This window comes from Elephas maximus, chromosome 12, assembly GCF_024166365.1.
Source record: "Elephas maximus indicus isolate mEleMax1 chromosome 12, mEleMax1 primary haplotype, whole genome shotgun sequence".
NCBI classification, from domain to species: Eukaryota; Metazoa; Chordata; class Mammalia; order Proboscidea; family Elephantidae; genus Elephas; species Elephas maximus.
This window is the reverse complement of record NC_064830.1, coordinates 16,708,610-16,727,948: the sequence shown is the minus strand read 5'-3', so window position 1 is coordinate 16,727,948 and position 19,339 is coordinate 16,708,610.

The following is a 19,339-nucleotide window of genomic DNA, read 5'->3' as shown; positions in this document are numbered from 1 at the left end:
GCCTGATCCTGCATCATCCTCACAATCATTGTTGTGCTTGAGCCCATTGTTGCAGCCGCTGTGTCAATTCATCTTCTTGAAGGTCTTCCTCTTTTCTGCTGGCCCTCTACTTTACCAAGCATGATGTCTTTCTCCAGGGACTGATCCCTCCTATAACATATCCACAGTCTGTGAGGTGTGGTCTCACCATCCTTGCTTCTAAGATTTGTTCGTTCTTCTGGCAGTCCATGGTATATTCAATATTCTTCACCAACACCACAATTCAAAGGCATCAGTTCTGTCTTTCTTCTTCATTGTTCAGCTTTCGCATGTACATGAGGCAATTGAAAACACCATGGCTTGGGTCAGGTCCACCTTAGTCTTCAAGACGACACCTTTGCTTTTCAACACTTTAAAGTGGTCTTTTGTGGCAGATTTGCCAGTTGCGATGTATCTTTTGATTTCTTTACTAGCCTTACAGTAGAGAGGTTATTATTCCCTTGTATAGATGAGGATATTGAGCTTTCCAGATGCTAAGTAACTTGCCTAACATCACAGAGCTAATAAATGACAGAATACTGACACAATGCCAAGTATGTCTGATTCTAAAACCAGTGTTTTCTGACCCTGGTTTATAATGAGTACTGTCTAAGTTGATGGAATTGTCTTTGGCCCTCTTCCCCTTCACCAGTAATATGGGGGAACGGGTGTTTTATAGGATGACTCTAAAAAATCAAGTATTCAAAAGTCTTCAATAAAGCAATAGGATACATATAAGCTGGTGTTATGTCTTTTCATTCCAAAGCTGGAAAATTCTTTCCATACTTTCCTGTGCTCCACTAGTTTCTTAAGATTCCTATATTACACCCCTCCCTCAAATGATGTCTGCTTATGGTAAGAGAGTGAACATTGTTTTGATTTGAAGTGTGCCTAAATGCCTGAGGTATCTCTCGTAGCCACGTTCTGTGATCCTATGGAAATGAAGTCAGTTATCAAATATATACTGAACAATTCTGCTGAGTGGATAAAATTGTGCTGGGTGACAGGTATGAGTAGTCTCCACGTAAAAATTATTTCTGGGTCAAATCACAGGCTAGCTTTCCACAATTGAGAAATCCAGAACATTCCTCGGAAATATATCTTCCCTGGCAAGTGATAAGTGGTGAGTGACTGAACTTTGGAAAGGTGAATCCTTACGATAGTCACGTTCGAAAGCATTGGTCATACAACTGGTGGGAAGTAAGAGAAAGTTTCATTTTTTCCTGGTTGTGAGTCAAATCCCCCACAGGGATAAATAATGAAATAGCTGCTAGTGTCTCTAATAATATAACCAAATTACATCTTTGGAGGTCACTGAATTATAAAGTCCCAAAGCCTGCTCCGAAGACTGTAGATCTAAAATCTCTTCATGTCCTACCCTCCTGGGGCATTTAGACGAAGCTGGCAAGGATGGGATGTAATGGGGACCCATTTTTAAGAGAGATGGGAGTGGTTTTCTATACCAGACATTCTAAAGCAAAATGTGGTGAGATTCCTATTGAAACACAAGATTGTATTTCTAGCAGACAAGACAAACTCTCACTCCAAGTTATGTGTGCAGTGGATTGACAAATACAGCTTTCTCTACAGCTGGTAAAATGGGCAAACCTATTTTTCCCTTCCCCCTACTTCTCTCTTTCTCCTCTCTCTTTCTCATATCTATTTTTCTGCCAGCAGGTTTTCTTCAGCATTCAATCAAGGGCAATATGTCCTCAATCAACATTTTTCATTTTTTATGCAACACTGTCCTTTAAAGCTTTCTGCAGCTGGTTGGCAACTGAATTGCTGCCAATAGCCTCTGAGAGCTTTCCCCCATTGTGCACAGAACAGTAGCCTTCCCAGAGCTCTCCAAGTACCCTGGAGGCAACTCCACTTGGAGTGTCTCTGAATCAGCTTACCAGGCTGTGGGGGCACTCAAGGCTTACAACTTCCAAGAGAATGGCCATGGGGTAGCAAGGAAGGGCGCAGGGAGTTCAGCAAGTAAGTGGGCAGTATTTGCGAAATAGAGAACATTTTGTAAAGACAGAAAAAGTCAGGGAAAGATCTTCTATTTAATTTGGTGGATGCTGAGTATATCATTAAAAAGATTGTGAAACATTTTGATGGTGGGAGGGAGAGGGAGAGAGAATCAGGAGACCTTTGTGTTCTTGGCACTGTGTTAACTTGCTGTGTGACCTTTGATGACTCAATTAACTTTGTTTTCAATTCTAACAGTCAATTAGCGTATTTTATAATACATTTTTTTTTTTTCTTAAAGGAGGATATTGGACCAGTGGTTCTCTCCAATTGCACTTTCTACTCGAAAATTCAAAAGTTTCTTCCTCTTGCCTAGGGATTGTGGTAAGATTGTGAAGATTCCATGAAGCAACTGCTATTCAAGGTATCCATGGATTTGACTTGAGCCTCATAGCGTTTCCAAGGATGTAAATCTTTACAGGAACAGATTGCCACAACTTTCTCCCACTAAGCAGCTGGTGGGTTTGAACAGCTAACCTTTTGGTTGGCAGCCAAGCGCTTAACCCCTGCACCACCAGGGCTCCTTGCTATTCAAGGTAATGCTGTATGAATCCTTCTGTGGTGTTTTGAATGAACAGAGTCCTAAATAATGAGCTCTTTAGTTTGTGTGCCATGATAGTGCTTCTTTGGGTACACAAAATTTGAAGCATTCTTGAAATATTCTTTTCTACTCAAATTTTGAGGGAGACCTCCTGTGGGAAATCAGTATAAATATGACCTAGTCCCCATCCCCTTGAGTGTTTTATCTCTTAAATTATTACTCTGCAGGAAGGCCAATAAGCTTCCAACTATACATTTCACAAGTGACTAACTCCGCATCAAGAATTTACCACCAAACTCCAATATTTCTTTCAGCACCACAGTCTATGTATGCGTTCTTATGGCCCCATAGACATTTGAAGAAGAGGGAGGGTAGCGTAGGGATAAGAGAACTCACAACTCACCATGGAGGCCCTCAGACCAAAGTCAGACCCTCACACTTACAGATTTCTTGACCTTGGGAAAGTTGTATAACCTCTCCAGGCCATACTAACCATTCCGTAAAATAAATGTATTCATTCTTTCTCTCTTGAAGATTTGTTGTAGAGGTTTAGTAAATTCTATCTTCACTAGATTTCAGAGGTGTCTCACATTTCATGTGACCAGAGAAACAAAAACTAAATCTGATCCTGCCCCTACCCTAATCTATAACTTTTCCTGTGCCAATATGTCTCCATCTCAGTAAATGTCACAAATATCCAAATGGCCAAGCCAAAACCCTAAGAGAAATACCACCCCCCCCCCATATCCAATCTATCTAGTAAGGCCCATTTATTCAAAAAATATATTTCTAATCCACCTACTTCTGCCTTTCTTCTCTTCTACTGCTTTGGCCCAAGGCACCATCATATGCCACATAGATTACTTTTACATAGTAGTAACTCATCTTTCTGTGTCTGTGTTTGTCACTCTGCAATCCAGCCTCCATACAACCTGATATTTTTAAATCTAAAATTATAGTCTGTGTCCCCCGCCCTTGCTTCAAATCTTTCAATGGCTTCCTATTGCAGTTAGAATAAATTTTGAGCTCCTGACTCTAGCTTCGATAACAAACATAGACCCTGTCTTCCTCTCGGCTTTCCTCACTATTCATTCTATCATTTGATCACTGGATTCTAGCCAAACTGGCTGTTTTGGTTTCCGTCTTACATGGCAAGCTTAGTCAATCCCATCATTGACTTTTTACAGTTGCCATGGTCTGTAGTGCTCTGACCATAATGCTTTGTCCATAGTAGTGCTCTGACCATAATTCTTTGTCCATAGATATGGCTCCTTCATGTCATTCTAGTTGCAACTCAAATGTCACCACCTTAGAGTCGCTCACCAGTTTCATATTAAAAGCAGTTATCATTATCTGAAATTCATATTTATTTATTTTTCCATCTCTCCTTCACTAAAATATAAGTTGAACCGGAACAGATGTTTCACCAACCTTTGTGCTTTGGATGGCCGCATGTTGAAGTAGCGATAGCTTAAAATGCAATGGAATGCTTAGCTTAAAAATGTACTAAGGGGTACTGTTTTATGTTGCACACACAGTATAGTCCTCTACATGCAGATGTGAAAACAAAGGCTTAAGAATCAGTCAGTTTTAGGCTTGAGTTTACTCCTGTTACTATAAAATGCTTAATCATGGAAAAATTACTTAATCTCTAAAGTTCAATTTGTTCTTTATAAAATAAAGTTGTGTATGGATTCAATGATAAATATGTGTAAAATTTCTACTAAAGTTCCTGACACATTGTAAGTAACTAAATTTTACCTACTTCTACTATTTCTTATCTTTTTTGTTGGGTTAGCTCACGGCTGAATGTAGTATTAAAAGAGAGCAGAATTTGGTGGCAGCTTCTGGTATTTTTGTTACTAGTAAAATATGTATTAAACCTCTCTAATTTTTTAATACACTGTTGCTGTTGTTGTGTACAGTCGAGTCAATTTCAACTCATAGGAACCCTACAGAACAGAGTAAAACTTCACCATAGGGCTTCCTAGGCTGCAATATTTACAGGTTCAGATCAGCAGGCCTTTTCTCCTCCAAAGATCCTGATGGATTCAAACCATCGAACTTTTGGTTAGGAGCCAAGCGCTTAACTGTTATGCCGCCAGGGCTCTTTTCTGGTAAATTATGGCAAACAAATTTGAGAAGGAATAGTCCAAATATGGTGTCAGAGGGTCCAAGTATTACATCATAGATCTACCACTTTTAAAATTTTTGATTTTAGCTACATGATTTTCATCTGTAAATGAAGGTAATGTGGACTACCTACTGTAGTTGGGAGAATGAAATGAGTTTAATGCATACAAAGCCCTTGACCTCTGGTGAATGTTAACGTTCTTCCCTTCTTTAGTCATGTTTTCAATCTACACTCACATATTTAAAATTCATGTTAAGAAAAGATAGAATAACTTAAAGGTGCTGTAAATTTCTGATTATATTTGAAGTCACTGAAATTAAACCAGGTAATGTTTAAAAAGTCTTTTATGTCTTTCATGCTGTTTGGGTAAGTAGATCACCAGCTACTACAAAGTCATTAAGTTTTATACAGTTATACATAAGGTCACTAAGAGACGGAGCCAACTGGAGGGTACCTAACAACAACAACAAATAAAGTCTGATTATATCTGAGGATTTTAAAGATGTATACAGCTCGCAAATTAGAAATAAGCTTTACAAAACTCTAAGTTTACTATCAGGTTCTTGTATCTGTGATCTTTAGCCTTGCTCTGTAGAATAAATTAAAATAATCAAATTTGTTGTTAGTGAAAATAACACCGAATTAGGGGACAAAAGGTTTAGCTAACTAGCTGTGTGAAATGGAATATTATTTTTAACTGTATGATTTCCAGTCCTTAATACAATAATGGGACAAATAATACCAATTCTTCTTTCCTTCCAGAGTTTTTAATGAAGAACAATTGAACAATAGTTACAATGGGTGTAAAAATGATTTGTAAAAGTTATAAAACTACAGAACACTCCACCCAACAGCTGCAAAGTATACTTTTTTTTCTAGCGCACATGGAACGTTCTCTAGAAAAAAAATAAAAATAGACCACATATTAGGTCATAAAACAAACCTTTGCAGAATCCAAAACATCGAAATATTACAAAGCATCTTCTCAGACCACAAGGCCATAAAAGTGGAAATCAATAACAGAAAAATCAGGGGAAAGAAATCAAATACTTGGAAACTGAACAATACCCTGCTCAAAAAAGACTGGGTTATAGAAGACATTAAGGAGGGAATAAAGAAATTCATGGAATGCAACAAGAATGAAAACACTTCCTATCAAAACCTCTGGGACACAGCAAAAGCAGTGCTCAGAGGTCAATTTATATCGATAAATGCACACATACATAAAGAAGAGAGAGCCAAAAACAGAGAACTGTCCCTACAACTTGAATAAATAGAAAGCGAGCAACAAAAGAATCCATCAGGCAGCAGAAGAAAACAAATAATAAAAATTAAAGCTGAACTAAATGAATTAGAGAACAGAAAAACAATTGAAAGAATTAACAAAGCCAAAAGCTGGTTCTTTGAAAAAATTAACAAAATTGATAAACCATTGGCCAGACTGACTAAAGAAATACAGGATTCCTCTACATCAACATAAAGAACATTGAAGAGGAAATCACCAAATCAATACCATTCACAGTAGCCCCCAAGAAGATAAAATACTTAGGAATAAATCTTACCAAAGATGTAAAAGCCCTATACAAAGAAAACTACAAAGTACTACTGCAAGAAACTAAAAAGGACCTACTTAAGTGGAAAAACACACCTTGCTCATGAATAGGAAGACTTAACATACTAAAAATGTCCATTCTACCAAAAGCCATCTATACATACAATGCACTTCCGATCCAAATTCCAATGTCATTTTTTAATGTGATGGAGAAACAAATCACCAACTTTAATTGGAAGGGAAAGAAGCCCCGGATAAGTAAAGCATTACTGAAAAAGAAGAAGAAAGTGGGAGGTCTTACTCTACCTGGTTTTAGAACATATTATACAGCCACAGTAGTCAAAACAGCCTGGTACTGGTACAACAACAGGCACATAGACCAATGGAACAGAATTGAGAACCCAGATATAAATCCATCCACATATGAGCAGCTGATATTTGACAAAGGACCAGTGTCAGTTAATTGGGGAAAAGATAGTCTTTTTAACAAATGGTGCTGGCATAACTGGATATCCATTTGCAAAAAAATGAAACAGGACCCATACCTCACACCATGCACAAAAACTAGCTCCAAGTGGATCAAAGACCTAAACGTAAAGACTAAAACGATAAAGATCATGGAAGAAAAAATAGGGACAACCCTAGGAGCCCTAATACAAGGCATAAACAGAATACAAAACATTACCAAAAATGACGAAGAGAAACCCGATAACTGGGAGCTCCTAAAAATCAAACACCTATGCTCATCTAAAGACTTCACCAAAAGAGTAAAAAGACCACCTACAGACCGGGAAAGAATTTTCAGCTATGACATCTCCGACCAGCGCCTGATCTCTAAAATCTCTATGATTCTGTTAAAACTCAACCACAAAAAGGCAAACAACCCAATCAAAAAGTGGGCAAAGGATATGAACACACACTTCACTAAAGGAGATATTCAGGCAGCTAACAGATACATGAGAAAATGCTCTCAATCATTAGCCATTAGAGAAATGCAAATTAAAACTATGATGAGATTCCATCTCACTCCAACAAAAAAAAAAGAAAAAATTTTTTTTTTTTTTTGCTCCAACAAGGCTGGCATTAATCCAAAAAACACAAAATAATAAATGTTGGAGAGGCTGCAGAGAGATTGGAACTCTTATACACTGCTGGTGGGACTGTAAAATGGTACAACCACTTTGGAAATCTATCTGGCGTTTTCTTAAAAAGTTAGAAATAGAACTACCATACAACCCAGAAATCCCACTCCTCGGAATATACCCTAGAGAAATAAGAGCCTTTACACGAAGAGATATACGCACACCCATGTTCGTTGCAGCTCTGTTTGCAATAGCAAAAAGCTGGAAGCAGCCAAGGTGTCCATCAACAGATGAATGGGTAAATAAATTGTGGTATATTCACACAATGGAATACTACACATCGATAAATAACAGTGACGAATCTGTGAAACATTTCATAACATGGAGGAACCTGGAAGGCATTATGCTGAGCGAAATTAGTCAGAGGCAAAAGGACAAATATTGTATAAGACCACTATTATAAGATCTTGAGAAATAGTATAAACTGAGAAGAACACATACTTTTGTGGTTACAAGGGGGGGAGGGAAGGAGGTTGGGAGAGGGTTATTTACTGATTAGTTAGTAGATAAGAACTACTTTAGGTGAAGGAAAGGACAATACTCAATACATGGAAGGTCAGCTCAACTGGACTGGACCAAAAGCAAAGAAGTTTCTGGGATAAACTGAATACTTTGAAGGTCAGCGGAGCAAGGGCTGGGGTTTGGGGACTATGGCTTAAGGGGACTTCTAAGTCAATTGGCAAAATAATTCTATTATGAAAACATTCTGCATCCCACTTTGAAGTGTGGTGTGTAGGGTCTTAAATGCTAACAAGCTGCCATCTAAGATGCATCAATTGGTCTCAACCCACCTGGATCAAAGGAAAATGAAGAACACCAAGGTCACATGATAACTATGAGCCCAAGAGACAGAAAGGGCCACATGAACTAGAGACTTACATCATCCTGAGACCAGAAGAACTAGATGGTGCCCGGCCACAACCGATGACTGCCCTGACAGGGAGCACAACAGAGAACCCCTGAGGGAGCAGGAGAACAGTGGGAGGCAGACCCCAAATTCTCATTAAAACACCAGACTTAATGGTCTGACTGAGACTAGAAGAATCCTGGCGGTCATGGTCCTCAAACCTTCTGTTGGCCCAGGACAGGAACCATTCCCGAAAACAACTCATCAGACATGGAAGGGACTGGACCATGGGTTGGAGAGAGATGCTGGTGAAGAGTGAGCTACTTGTATCAGGTGGACACTTGAGACTGTGTTGGCATCTCCTGTCTGGGGGGGAGACGGGAGGGTAGAGAGGGCTAGAAACTGGCAAAACCATCACGAAAGGAGAGACTGGAGGGAGGGATTGGGCTGACTCATTAGGCGGAGAGTAAGTGGGAGTATGGAGTAAGGTGTATATAAGCTTGTATGTGACAGACTGACTTGACTTGTAAACTTGCACTTAAACCACAATAAAAATTATTTAAAAAAAAGTTATAAAACTATGTAATAATATTAGAGACTAAGCTTATTTGTTTAAAGTCAGAAGTAAAATTAGGACAATTATGAAGTTGTAAGAAGAAGAGTTTTGATTATCCCAACGGAAAACTTTATAATAAGATGAGCTATTTAACAATAAAATCAATTATAGTGAGTTCTCTGTCAATGACTATATACGTTGGAATTCGTATAACAATTTTGGAACATTTGAATTGATCTCTCTATGTGCATTTAAACCACCTATGACTCTATTATAAAAGACAAATTATCACAACTGAAAAACAAGATAGAGAATATCTGCATAGTCTTGTTTCTCTTACATAAGTTGGCAATTAAGCATCTTTCCACAAAAAAAAAAAAAAAAGAAAGAAAACCTCCAGGCCCAAATGGATTTACTGATAAATTATGTCAAACATTTAAGGAAGAAATAATGCATATGTCGCTCTGGCTCTTTTAGTAAATAAAGGAAGGTAGGACACTTCCTAACTCATTTTATGAAGCTAGGTTTTCCTTGGTATCAAAACCAGAAGGAGATATTACAAAACAAAATCTATAGACCAATAACTTTCATTTACATAGATATAAAAACCTGGAGAAAATATTAGCAACTAAAATCTATCAATATAAAAATATATCATAGCTAAGTGGAGATTATCTCAGGAATGCAAAGTTGGTTTAACATTTGAAAATCAATCAGCACAATCCACCATTATTGACAGACCAAAGAAAAAATGATATGATCATCTCAATAGTTGCCTAAACTTACTTGACAAAATTAAAGAAAAATTTATTATATAAACTGTTACACAGCCAGAAAGAATAAAGAATTTTCTCAACCTGAAAAAAAGACTTTTACAAAACTAAACAAACAAGCAAAAAACCCAAAGAAACAAAAGCACAAAAAGAACTACAGTTAGCATCATTCTTAATGATGAAAGACTGAGCACATTTACCCTAAGACTGGTAAGATAAAAGGCTGTTCATTCTCAGCACTTTTATCCACCATTGTCCTAGAGCTTACAGCCAGTGCAATTAGACAAGAAACATAAATTTAAGGCATACATATTAGAGAGGAAAAAGTAAAATGCTCTTTATTTTTAGTCAACATAATCACTTACATTAGACAAACAAACAAAAGGTTTGAGGAATCTATAAAAATGCTAACAGAGCTAATCCATTAATTAGCTAGATACAGGATATAAGGACAATATACAAAAATCAATTTTCATTGTATAAAGGAGCAACAATTAGAAAATATAAATTTTATGAAGAAATGCCATTTACAATAGAATAAAAACACGAAATACTTAAAGATAAATTTTTAAGACTTGTGCCAGTTTTTTAGTTTAAAAACAGTAAAACGTTGAAATTTAAAAAGATTGTAAATAAAAATAAAGATATGTCATGATCACCGATTAAAAATCTCAACTTTTTGAGATGTCCGTTATCCTCACATTCAACTATAGACTCAAGGTAATCCTAAGCAACATCTCATCAGGCTTTTTATGTAGACACCAAAAAAAAAAAAAAAAAATCTAAACTTTCTGTACAAAATGTGGTATAAGTGCAAGAATGCAAGGATGGACAACTTGACCAATGGCTATAATTAAAGAGTTCAGTAACATCTGCATTTGTGGAAGGTTGTATTTGAAGGAAATAGTATCTTAGATCATTAAGAAAAGAGGGTTTGTTCAATGCATGAAGTAGAAAAATGGTTATCTATTTTTAAAAAAAAAAAAAGAGACAGAGAGAAAATTGGATCTCTACCTTCACAGAGGGAGCCCTGATGGCACAGTGGTTAAGAGCTCGGCTGCTACCAAAAGGTCGGCAGTTCATATCCGCCACCGGCTCCTTAGAAACTCTGTGGGGCCGTACTACTCTCTTCTACAGGGTCGCTATGAGTTGGAATCAACTTGATGGCAATGGCTTTGGTTTTGGTTTGGTCCACCTACATACCGTAGACAAAATTTAACTCTGGATGAATAACCACTATTTTTGCTAACAGAATAAAAGTAAAATTAAATTCTTGGTAAAATATGTAGTTGAATGTTATTTAGACCTTCTGATCTGAAACAGAACAAAATGTGTTGCCTGTTAAACAAAAATTAATTCAATTATACTAAAATTAACTTTGTTTATCAAAACAATGCCTTAAAATAGGAAAAAGACTAACTAGGAAAGGAGTAATTCATTAAAAAAAAAAATATATGTCAAGTATTTAAAAGGAACTCCTAAAAATCAGTAAGGAAGACACAGATGACTTTTGCAATTAGAAAAATGTCCAAAAGAGATGAACATTCTTTGCAAGTGAAAATGAATGCAGCCAAGATCGTTTATGATCAGAGAAATACAAATCAAAACAAAATTCTCTTTTATGACTACTAGGAAAAAAATTGACAATACCAAATATTGTAATATGAAATGTGGATATTGGCATATGGAGTATGGAATTATCAGAATATGGATTCACAGAATCTCTTTCACACTGTGTGTAAGTTGGTGCAACCATTTTAGAAAAGAGTTTGACATTTTCATGTAAAGTTAACCTGTTACCCTGCTTCAGCAATCCAAACACTAGACACATATTAAAAGAAAACATTTGGCACAGGTACCGCAGAAGAATGTCCATTTAAATTCTGTTCATGATTGCAAAACCTAGAAATAACTAATAAATAGTGGGATGTAGTCAACCATCAAAATGAACAGGCTGCAGCAGCATTCAACAATGTGGATGCACTTAAGTAAAATATTGTTAAATACGAAAAGGAAGTTTCAAAAGATTCCATTCGTCACGATACCCGTCTAGAAGTTGAAAACAGTTATGATGAAGAAAATGGATTTTAGTAGTACATACAGATGCAATAGAATTACATAGAAATACGGAAAAAAAGAAAGGAAGGAAAGAAGAGAAGAAGGGAAGGTGGAAGGGAGGGAGGAAGAAGAAAAGAAAGGAAATGATCAACACAGGGCACAGGAAGAAGGCTACCTAGAGTAGTGAAGATAAGGGGATGGGACAGAGTTTTATGATCAGATGTAGGTTATTGTTAAGGTTCTAATTTTTTGGGGGGGGTTATTAAGTGGATTTTAGATTATTAGAAATAACTAAACAAATAAGTAAAGATGGGCTGTGCATAAATCAGTGATATACCATAAACAAAGATTATAATTGATGCAATTCTGTGCCTTTCAGGGTGAGAAAAATATTTAAATATAAAGGCGAGGGGATCATTTAAGAAAATGTGATCAGCTCTTTCGCAACATCACGATAAGCTTTCCATTTTCTTTCTTTCTAGAATTTCCATCCACACCAAAATTTTTTCTTTGTAACATTTTAATTAAACTGCATGTGCAAATATGTATACTGTTTTCCTTTAACGTTATGTCACAAGATTATTATTTTAGTGGGTTTCTTTAACGGTTCTATGGCAGAAAATGGATCAGGATGATTTCAGTTCACATGTTCCTGCAAGATGTTTGATGCATGTTTGACATAAAGACTTATAGAGCTTTAGAATGTCCAGATTGAACATGGCGAATGAGCCATACCTGGATATCTTGTTGATTTTCTTATGGTCTTCTTCTACCAAATGTGTTTTGAATATCCTCAAACATACCAAACTTTCAGAGAATGGTCATATTCATTTTCTCCTGCAAGACATGTTCCCACCATCACCACCGTCACACCTTTGAGTGGCTATCTGTTCTCAAACTTTCCGCCTCCCCCTAAATGACATCCTCAAAGAGACTTACCCTGCCTGATGACCTTCTCTAGACTTGTTCCATTCTTCACTTCTGGTTCTTGTATCACCTGGTTTATTTACGTAAAGCGCTTCCTATTTCTAATTTAGTAATCCTATGAGTTGCTTCCATTTACTCTTTGTCCCTCTGAGCCTAAGCTCCGTGAAGACACGAGTCATATCTACTCCATCCTACGCTAGCAGCTCTGCCTCTACTTGCACACTGTCGGCTCTCAGTAAATAATTTTTGGGCTACTGTTCAGAGAATACTTCAAAGAGTATGACACCTGGTTTGAAAAGTTGTCTGACACCAGGTCACTATCTATGGCTATCTGTAGCCCAAACAAAATAGCTCTCCTTTGATCCTTGATGGCTAGAAGAGTAACTTTGGGGCACCATAGTTTGCTCTCTTGCCTTTGCTCCCAAGGATTTCAATGAGAGCAATGACTTTGGAATACACAAATGAAACGATATTTTCAATCTGATCCCATAGCATTATTTATTTTCTTAGCTTCTATTCGAGTAGTGACTTCCACACAAAATTTGGAATATTTACACATGCATCTGTACATGGCTGACAAGTTCTGCAATTAGATGAATTTTCATAACAAAAACGTGGAAACTATTGAAGTTGCTCTTGTATCTATTTAAACAGGGCAAGATCATATTTCCTCCTGTTTTCGGTTAGGTGAAGGTTCACCTTCATTCTTCAGGAGGCCTAAGGAAATTTTGGAGTCCCTGGGTGGTACACTTAACGTTTTTGGCTACTGATGGAGAGACATTGGAGATTCAAGTCCACCCAGAGTTGCCTCTGAAGAAAGGCCTGGAAGTCCACTTCTGGAAACTTAGTCATTGAGAACTCTGTGGAGCACAGTTCTACTTTGACACATACGGATTGCCTTGAGTCATAATCGACTAGAGAGTAACTGATAAAAAAGCAAATTTAGCTTTACTGAGAAAGCATGTCTGCTCACCATTCACATGGCTCTGATCTGTCAAATTTTTCTCTCCCATTGAACACACATATTCCTTTATCTTGCCTAAGTCCTAGTGATATCTTTTTTTTTTTTTTGCAGGGATTATGTAAATTCCGCTGTTCTGATGTATTACTCTCTCTGGATGTAAGAATGTTATTGATTTCTCAAGAAGCTTATGAGTTTCCTTAGCTCTTAAGTAGAATTTCTTAGATTCAAATCTAGATTTGATTTCAAAGATTATATTCATTCTACTAAAGAGAAATTATCAATGAAGAGAATCAGCAAGTTTGTCTGGTTCCCTGCTACATCACCAACACCTCAAATATGCCTGGTTGTAAATAATGTTTGGTTAAGTGAAGATTAAGAAAGCCTTTCCGGCCCCCCGGGGAGGAGAGAGAAACATGCTTGAGAGTGGCTGAAGCCCAAGAAAATGGGTGTAGGGGAGCAGTCTTATCAAGAGTTCTATCAGGTAAGGCTTTCAGATTTTGGTTAGAATTCTATAACCATGAAATAATGGAATTCCATTTGTGACCTATATTTCAATGTTCTAGGTTTCTTGGCAAACCTGTCTGACTAACAACGGTAACTTGCGTGTTTTCTTCCTTGGTAGGTGTCTGTCTGAGAGCTGCCATCTGAGGACTGTTATTGAGCTCTGCACTTAAGGCTTCAAATCTAAAAGTCACAAGCTCTTTATAGACATATTTATTCCCTACAAGTACTTTTTGGATCTAAACAGATGGTTTGGACACCACCCAGGCTAGTTGATTCAGATTTTTTTATATCCAAACAATATTTTATTATCATGAAGAAATTGTAGAGCATGACAAATAATGTAAATGCTGTTTATTGGCACTTAGAAAATTTCTGTTTTAAAAGTCACGAGAATTAAACTTCCAAGTATGCAGTTGCTTTTTATTAGTCTCAATAAATACAAAAATTAGTACCTTGATGAGATATATCAGGATTATACTTTTCTATTCACTGATATTATCACTTATGTTATTAATTCATTTATTCATTCTATAAATAAATATAACATGCCTGTTATATGCAGGGCATGGTGTTAGACAAATTGAGAGGGAAACAAACAAAATGATACAAGGGCTCAAAATGGGATAGAAAAAAGAAGACATACCCACAAATGGCAAGGATGCCACATAGGAAGTAGATGAAGGTCATCAGAGGGGTGCTGAGAAACTGGTGTCTTCGTACAGAGAGGAAGTGACAAAATAATTACCAACTGTGGACCTCTGTTGGGCCTTAATCAGACCAGCTCTAGATCCCTGCAAGCATTTCAAGCGTTCTTAGGTCTCACTTTGAATAAAACATAGTTCAGCTGCTAACCAAAAGGTTGGAAGTTCGAATCCACCAGCTGCTCCTTAGAAACCCTATGGGGCAGTTCTGCTCTGTCCTATAGGGTTGCTAAGAGTCAGAATCAACTTGACGGCAATGGGTTTTGGGTTATCACAGGTTAGTGTTAAAGAAAAGATGTAGATAAGGAAGTGTAGCCAATATGAAACATCCATCATACATTAAAGACTTTTCCCTCTCATACGTTACAGCTCAACTCAATGCCAATTGATAGTATAAGACCATTTCTAAGGTGTATTTGAAAGCGTAGAATTTGCAACTGGAGATAAAGACTGTTGTAGCCAAATATGCTTTCATTTGCCCTCCCTGTTTAGATTCTATGTGAGGTTTTCAAGAATGTAGAGATTTTTTTTTTTTTCCAGACAAAAAGGAAACCTGGAGGTAAACCATGATGACTGGATCTACCACCATTACCCAACATGAGAAGTCTACTGCTGTTCCATCAGCACTGGGTTTTTGGGTGGCATATTTCCACTCTTTAAAACACTAAGAAGCAATTATCTGAACTGTTTCCAGAATTGCCTTGGTGAATGTCACATGTCACCCCTCTCCCTGCGTGGATCTTGGTAAGATTGCTATTCTGTGGTTCATGAGCCATGGACGCCTCCCAGTGTTCCTCCACCATGCTTCACACCTCCAACCCCTGCGTCAATACAACCCTTTACTTATTCAAGCTGTTATCTCAGTTTGTAGAGACAATCTGTTTGTAAATTATGCAGCTTCAGCTTCTACCCAGTTCATGAATGGAGGCACTTTCAGTAGATCTTACCAGACGTGACCTGGAGTATTGTTTCCTTCTAATATATCTGTGAATACCTACATTATGGGAAATACTTTTTCTTGGACCTCTCAAAAAATATCTTCATGAAAACCACACAAATTCAGATATTAGAAAAAGCTCAATTTCTCTACAAAGCCACTTCCTAAATTTTGGTGCTGTGTTTTGATTTAAAGAGTTTGTGGACCTGGGACAATATTTATATTCATGGAGAATATGGCTGGGGGAAGAGGTAAAACTAAAAGAATAATGTTCATATTCTGTAAGTTTTCTTATATTGTCATACTTTTTTTTTTTTCTGGGAATAAAATATGATTGAAAAAATTCTTACATTCAAAAATCATCTTTAAGTTTGTTAGTTCAGTCATTTATTGCCTCTTTTTCTACTGCTACACATCTCATTTATTTTTAAAGATCACTATGAAATGGATTGCAACAATTTCTTGTGAAATGAAATCTTCTGAAATGTAGATTTTAAAAATCCAGAATGGAGGCCACCAACCCGTGACATTCACTGCTTCATGCAAAAGCAAAATGTATGCTTACAGGACACATTTTCCTCTCTAAACAAAGCCCAGAAAATAGTAAAAAGACTGATTAACAAGAGTAGTTCAATTTTCCAATGTTTTTAAGATCTATTGCTCCTAAGTTCTATGCAATTGGTAGCTTTTTGCGGCTGTTAACAAAAAAAAAAGAAAAAAAAAATTAGTAAGAGTATGCCCAAACCCAGAACCCAGTGCCGTCGAGTCAATTCCGACTCATAGCATCCCAGAGTATGCCAGTAGCCCAATTTATCTTCCGAGTATGTGAACATTAATCCACTCTTAAGTAAATGCCCTTGACAAACTAGTATTATTTCAAGGGCATTAAAGGTAAAGGAAAGATGATTTGACCCCTATATTTCTCAAAATTTCCCTGAAATCCTACAGAAATGATAGGTGGTAAGCACTTGATTGTACACTGACTTTGTGTTTTCTTCTAGTTTTTCTGGAGAATGTCTCACCTGCCTCACCGCCACCCTTTTTTTTAAGAAGCACAATTATGAAGTCCTTAATAGGAGATATAGCTGATGTTTAAATCTGCTCTTAGCACAGAGGGCAGTAGAAGGAACATGTAAATTCTCTGGCTTTCTCACCATATATGTCCCCAAATAACATTATGTTTCAGGAGCCCCCAACCCCACTCTCAGGTCTGATGATTTGCTAGAAGGACTCACAGGACTTAGAAAAGCTGTTTTACAAGTGGATACGGTTTATTACAGTGAAATAACACAGTTGAAAATCAGCATGGGGGAAAAATGCATAGCATGGAGTCCAGGAGAAACCAGGTGCAAGCTTCCAGTGGTTCTTTCCCAGTGGAGTCACATGGACGGCACTTAATTCTCTCAGCAATTACCTGTAAAACTCATGTGAAGTATTGCCAACCGGAGAAGCTCACTCAAGCCTTTGGTGTCCAAGGTTTTCATTAGCGGTCAGTCACTCAGGCAAGCAATGCCCATGTGTCTGACTTCAGTTACTCAGAATCCAGCCCCCACAGGGGTTAAATTGATACAGAGCAGCTCAAAGCCCCAGGCATTCACCATAAATCTCATTGTTAGCATAAACTATCTGGTGTGACCCAAAGACTGAGTTATACAAGGTAGGTTATTCCAAGGACTCAGAGGTTTTTTCCAGGAATCAGGCAAGAACATGCCCTCAATACTTTTGGAATGACAGGGTTTGACCAAGACAGACCCCCAGACTCTACCCTTTACTATATATATTAGACAACTGATTCTTTAAATTCTCTTCTCTAAATACTGATTCTGGCTTTCAAGGGAAGAATATATACCAAGAAATCAACTCCAACTCCAGAGAAAACCCATTGCTTTCAGATCAAAGTAGTCATCAGAGTCAATGCCTTGTTTTGTTTTGACCATGAAGGTTGTATCAAAGCTGAGCTAGAAGGGATGTGATAGTTAAGCAAAAACATGAACTTTAAAGTCAGGTTCAAATGCTAGTTTTCTCTTACCACTTGTGCAGTTTGGGGCAAATATTCAAGTTCTTGAATCTTCCCATTTCTAATCTGTATAGGAAATCCAAAAGGGCTCCTTTAAGTATCGCATAAAATAGTATAAGGAAAAACACTGTTTTCGGTGCCTGCTATGATAGGCTCTCCAGAAAGTATTAGTATTTCATAATACTAATTACTGGCAGGAGGAGAAAGACACTGAGAAAGAGAACAAATTAAGAGCATCTTTGCAGTGTATCTCAAAATTTTTCATATCATGATATATGTAGAAAATGATGATATTTGTATAACACAAAGGAGTAAGGGGAGGCTGCTAGTAGAATTGGAAAAAGGGCCAAGAGTTATGGCTCTTCTAGGTCCCTGCTTTTCCAGGTCATACCTAGCCTTCTAGAGAGCTAAACAGATCCATATATTGGCATACTTGTAACCAGTCACCACAAATGGAATGAGAGCCTCTGCGTTATACCGGAGAGAGATTTATTAGACACAAACTTAGATCATATTCCGTCATAACAGATAGAGTCATGACACGTCTGGAGGTGGTAAAAGACAACAACATAGCAAAGCTAACTCTGTTTGATTTAGCACTTTCAATCATCTTGTCCATGGCAAGCTTGCCTTATCCTGCTCCCAGGGCTACTCCCTAATTTTGGAAGAGGATAAGCAAGAGGGAAGGTAAAGGGGAAGGAAATTGAAATATAACCTGGTTAATAGTTGAAATGGATAGATGGATGGACCCATTTTAAAATCGCAATGGAAGATTAGGTGATTAGAAATTTCCTTTCTTGATTTTCTTCTGGTCTAGGAATTGCTGCTGGAAATGTGTAAAAACCTGGCATGAGATTGTTAACTTCTGCTAGAAAAATTCATTTGTTGTTGGTGTTGTTTCTAATTAGAGAGTTAAGCCAGATTAGTGGTTTTAACTCTACCTACACATTAAAATCACCTGCAGAGCTTAACAAAACAAACAAGCACACAAACAAAAACACAAAACAAAAAGCTATGATGTCAGAGTCCCATCTCCATCCCCTGAGATCCTGATTTAATTGATCAAAGTTGGGCCCCGCCCCCCACCAACGAGTACTTCTTAAAAGTTCATCAGGTGATTCTACTGTCCAGTTACTAATCTATAAATCAGAATCCTCTTATTGTGTTATCACTCAGAATTTTCTTATTCTATTATCACTAAGGTTATTTCTAGCAGTAATGATAAATGATACAAAGAACTAATAAAATAGAATGAGACATGGCAAGGTGAGGCTCTAAATACTAACACGTGAATGAGCGATGGAGTCTACACTGGAAGACAAATTCATTCCAACTTTGGAATGTGGTGAAAGAAATCTTCATGGAAGAGGGGATATTTGAGCTTTATAGTGATGTGAAGACTCAGCAATATAACTAAGGAGAATATACTATTATTAAGAGCTGTATCCCATACATTGGGTAGATCAGCACTATGCTGATTTTATCCTGGGAAGTCTCAAATCCTAGGAAACCCCTTAGTCCCAGGTAAACTGGGACAGGTGGTCACCCTACATAGAAGGTTCTGCTTTCTTTAAAACTGGATATAGGTTCTAACTGAGCTGATGTATACATATGGAAACAGTAAAGAACACCATCAACAGTCCCCAGCCTCT